General features: G+C 41.8%; 2 protein-coding genes across 2 annotated transcripts in view; one reads left to right on the top strand and one right to left on the bottom strand.

Moving 5' to 3' along the window:
* LOC127637361 (histidine-rich glycoprotein-like) overlaps positions 1–5,000 on the top strand; it is a 104,062-nt gene that overhangs the window by 62,981 nt on the left and 36,081 nt on the right. The gene's annotated exons all lie outside the window — the stretch shown is intronic.
* LOC127637338 (glutamate receptor ionotropic, kainate 2-like) overlaps positions 1–5,000 on the bottom strand; it is a 76,245-nt gene that overhangs the window by 38,146 nt on the left and 33,099 nt on the right. The window lies entirely within an intron of this gene.

Here is a 5,000-nt window from a genome sequence, read left to right as displayed (position 1 = left end):
TTATTGAGAAGAATTCTGCTTTGACTTTTATAAGCGATCAGGTGTACGATGTTCGCTTGGCGGTTGAAATAATCACCCCAGCAACTGCCTAGCCTTGCTGTTGCAACCCTCCAGAGCACCCTAGCACCCAAACCCCATAGAATTATATTGAAAATGGCTCAGAGGGATATCTTTGTATCAGAACATCGTAGAGACATGAGGGTTCGCTTTTTTGTCTCAGGCTAGCAGGAAGCCTTAGTATCACCCTGGCAACTGCCTAGCCACACCGTAGTAAACCTCCAGTGCACCCTAGCAACCAAACCCCATAGAATTATACTGAAAATGGCTCAGAGGGATATCTTTGGATCAGAACATCATAGAGACATGAGGGGTTCGCTCTTTTGTCTCAGGCTAGCAGTAAGTCTTACTATCACCCTGGCAACTGCCTAGCCATGCTGTTGCAACCCTCCAGAGCACCCTGGCAACCAAACCCCATAGAATTATATTGAAAATGGTTCAGAGGGATATTTTTGTATCAGAACATCGTAGAGACATGGGGGTTCGCTCTTTTGTCTCAGGCTAGCAGGAAGCCTTAGCATCACCCTAGCAACTGCCTAGCCACGCTGTTGCAACCCTCCAGAGCACCCTAGCAACCAAACCCCATAGAATTATATTGAAAATGGCTCAGAGGGATATCTTTGGATCAGAACATCATAGAGACATGAGGGGTTCGCTCTTTTGTCTCAGGCTAGCAGTAAGTCTTACTATCACCCTGGCAACTACCTAACCACGCTGTTGCAACCCTCCAGAGCACCCTAGCAACCGAACCCCTATATAATTATATTGAAAATGGCTCAGAGGGATATCTTTGGATCAGAACATTGTGGAGACATGGGGGGGGTGGGGCCTTTTGTCTCAGGCTAGCAGTAAGTCTTAGTATCACCCTGGCAACTGCCTAGCCATGCTGTTGCAACCCTCCAGAGCACCCTAGCAACCGAACCCCATAGAATTATATTGAAAATGGCTCAGAGGGATATCTTTGTATCAAAACATCATAGAGACATGGGGTGGGCTCTTTGTGCATTCCAAATTTGGAGAACAACACTGGATCTATTCTTTGGATGCACAGTACACGGAATGAGTCAAACCAAACTTTTCCTCTCAACATGCTCGCTGCTGAACTTCTCCACAATACCACTCAATCACTGAGTGATCCAGATCACGATTCATCTGAAAAATTATATTTTCATGCAGCACTTGATATGACCTCTTTAAAAACATTCATTGTCATTGCTTTATTCTCTAGATGAACACAATACTCAGATGCTCCAGACAACATTTTCACACCAGACAGACACAGAGATGACTTTCAAAGAACACACGCAGCACATTTACTGGACGCAACCTTCAGGATTTGTCTTTGTCTCTGTGTTTCGACAGCTATTTAAATAGGATGAAGATGTCATTGTGTTTTCTAACACTCAGAGACTCAAAGTCAATGTCGATAAATATCTATTTACATGTATTCCTCACACACAGCAGTACACGCACACTCACGTGCAGACTAAATAAAACTCTGTCAGACAGCACAGATCAATTCTGAAAATTCGCAAAAAGAATGGAGCCCCCGGCATGACGTACACCTACCCCCCCCCCTTTCCCTGGGGAGGGGCGTGCCTTCCGCACCATCTGCCGGCAGGCCATCCCCGTCTACCTGGATGAGGTAGAGACAAGGGGAGGGCAAAAAAAAAAAGTGTGGCTCTCAAACACTTGCAGCTCAAGAACAACCATAACAACAACAAACAATTGTGGTAAGTCATGGCATCTGCTCATATTATTGCTTCCGGCATTGCATGCCACATTTTACTACAGCTTCTTCCATCAGCAGTGAGGGGTTAACATGTGATAAATGTAAGGAATTAGTCAGGCTGATGGAGAAGGTTAATGAGTTGGAGACACGCATCTGAACACTAGTGGAGGACAGTGAGAAAGAGAAGCCGGTAAATACTGTTTCGGATGCAGGCAGTACAGCGAGCAACACACACACACTTTGGTTACGGTGACGTCTTGGCAGCATACTCGCTCAGCTAAGCGACACCACTCTCCTGTTCCTGTTAGGATTTCCAATCAATTCTCCCCACTGAGTGATGCACCCACTGAGAATCATATTGTAAGTGCCCTGGTTATTGGTGATTCTATTGTAAGGAATGTGGAAATAGAGTCTCCAGCCAACATTGTTAAATGCATTTCTAGTGCCAGAGCAAATTTACAAGTGCGGCTAATGCTAAACCAAAATTTTCTAAAATTGCACTAATGATATCTGGCTTCATCAGTTGGAGATCACTAGAGATAATGTTAAAGAGGTGTGTGAACTTGCAAAAATGATGTCAGACACTGCAATATGCTCTGGCTTATAAATATCCTCCCTGCTCGTCGTGGTGATGAGGTTTATAAAAGATTAGTGTCACTGAATGGCTGGATGTCTGAGTGGTGTCTGGAGAATAGCATAGGATTTATGGACCATCGGAAGAGTTTTTAGGGTAGACCTGACCTGCTAAAGAGAGACGGACTCCATTCCTCCAGGGGAGGTGCCGCTCTCCTCTCTATTAATTTGGCTCATAGTCTTAATAGTGATAGTATTTGACTAACTGGGGCACACGTCAGGAAGCAGACAAACTGGCTAATCCGAACGTCTGCTAGCTGCCTTGAGATGTCACACAGGTCACATAAACTACAACACATGGAGACTGCATCACCTAGATATCTCATAGACTGTGTCTTTTACCCGAACTACCAAACACAAACCCACCGCTAAATCATTTAGAAAAAATCTGATGAAGGTCAAACTTGAAAATAATAAAAAAAACAAATTGAAGATAAACATTATATAAAGGTAGAGCTACTAAACATTAGGTCTCTTTCAACCAAAGCACTAATTGTTAATGAAAGTATTACAGATCATAGTTTGGATGTGCTCTGTTTGACTGAAACCTGCTTAAACCGGATGAATATATTAGTTTAAATGAATCTACTCCCCCAGGTTATTGTTATAAACATGAGCCTCGTCATGGTTATAGTTCTCTGTTCGTGTGAACTATCCCTTTAAGAAAACTAAAATCTTCTCTGCTTCATCTGTGTGGTTTGTTAGTGTCAGATATTGAGTTGATTTCTGATCTATGAAAATAAGAATGAAAGACGGCTGTTGAATTGTGTGTAATGTATAATCTCTCTCTCTCTCTCTCTGCAGTGATACAGTTATAAATCACAGCTCACGGTCTGCAACATGGACAGAAATCACTGTGGCAACTCTCATCCCATCACAAGCCTCATGCTGAATGCTAGCAACAGAGATCCACCACACGGAGCTACAGTTTCCATGGAAACCCTGCCTCACTGGCAGCAATGGTTGTCGAGATTACAGAGAGAGAGAGAGAGAGAGAGCACATGATAGTCTCTCTCTCTCAAACATCGCTCTCTTTTCTATTTGAAATATTTTCTGCTCACATAAACACTCAGTAGATTGTGATGTTGTAATTGTGTGTGTGTGTGTGTGTGAGTGTGTGTGTGTGTAAGTGTATGTGTGTGTGTGTGTATGTGTGTGTGTGAGTGTGTGTATGTGTGTGTGTGTGTGTGTGTATGTGTGTGTGTGTGTGTGTGTGTGTGTATGTGTGTGAGTGTGTGTATGTGTGTGTGTGTTTGTGTGTGTATGTATGTGTGTGTAAGTGTATGGGTGTGTATGAGTGTGTGTGTGTGTATGTGTGTGTGTGTGTGTATGTGTGTGTGTGTATGTGTGTGTGTGTGTATGTGTGTGTGTGTGTGTATGTGTGTGTGTGTGTGTATGTGTGTGTGTATGAGTGTGTGTGTGTGTGTGTGTATGTGTGTGTGTGTGTGTGTGTGTATGTGTGTGTGTGTGTGTGTGTAAGTGTGTGTGTGTGTGTGTGTGTATGATGTGTGTGTGTGTGTGTGTGTGTGGTCTAATATCACATCAACTATTTCATCTCTTTGTTTTTAAACGACATGCAACAAACCGCAAATGAACTTGCAGCCGTACTCAGTGATACTGAAGGATAAGTAATCGTTCTCCAGCTAATGATATCCATTATTTGTCCGTCTGATTAGATCTAAAGATCAGCTTTACTCAAGCAAATGAGGCCAGAGGAAGAATTCTCCCACAGAAAGTCATAAACATCCGTTATTCTAATGAAACGCTTCATCAGTTATTTATTATTTAGCCGAGTCTTTTATCTTCTGATATTATTAAGAGTTTAGCCGATTAAATGATTTGCTGAGCTGCAGATTAGTTCAAGAGGGAATTTCTTCAGGGAAGATGGAAGATTCACTCGATATTCGTACGTCTGTGTTTTTTCAGAAAGAGATGTATTAGCTGAGAGATAGTTAGCATCCCAAGCGCAATATACCTGTCTGAAACACCAATTGATTTTAGGTGAAACTGCTGACACAAACAAACACTCTGTGAAAACACAGTAAGCTGTTACGTACACGGGACACTTTGTTGCATTCAAATAAAATAGAAACGAAGACATTCACCTTAAGATGCATTTAAAGGTTGAATTTCTTCTAACTGGACATCCTGTAGCATGATCAAAACATGACGAAAAAGTAATGTATTGGCCGAGTCTTTCGAAAAAGATGCTTCAAATGGGTTTAATTAGCGGCTCTAAACAGTATGATTTATTAAAACATATGATTATTTACAGTCTGTGATTATCTTTCAAACGAGTCCACACACAAGATAATCAGATGTATAGATCATTAGATAATCCACATGAAGCACAATGTTACATATGACCACCAGGAGATGGCGCCAAATACACGACACAGACTCAATGATGACTCAAATGACACAGAATGAAAGTCATTCTGTGAAATCTCATGACTAAAATCATGTCTGCATGCTATGCAAACCTTTAGTCATTGTTGTGTTTGCATGTGTAATTAGTTCTTATGTACAATTATTATCTTTTATTTGTTTGGAGATGTTTTTGGACACTATGATACAT

This window comes from Xyrauchen texanus, chromosome 45, assembly GCF_025860055.1.
Source record: "Xyrauchen texanus isolate HMW12.3.18 chromosome 45, RBS_HiC_50CHRs, whole genome shotgun sequence".
Lineage (NCBI taxonomy): Eukaryota > Metazoa > Chordata > Actinopteri > Cypriniformes > Catostomidae > Xyrauchen > Xyrauchen texanus.
Note: the sequence above shows the minus strand (reverse complement) of the source record. Positions and strands in the feature narration are given on the sequence as shown.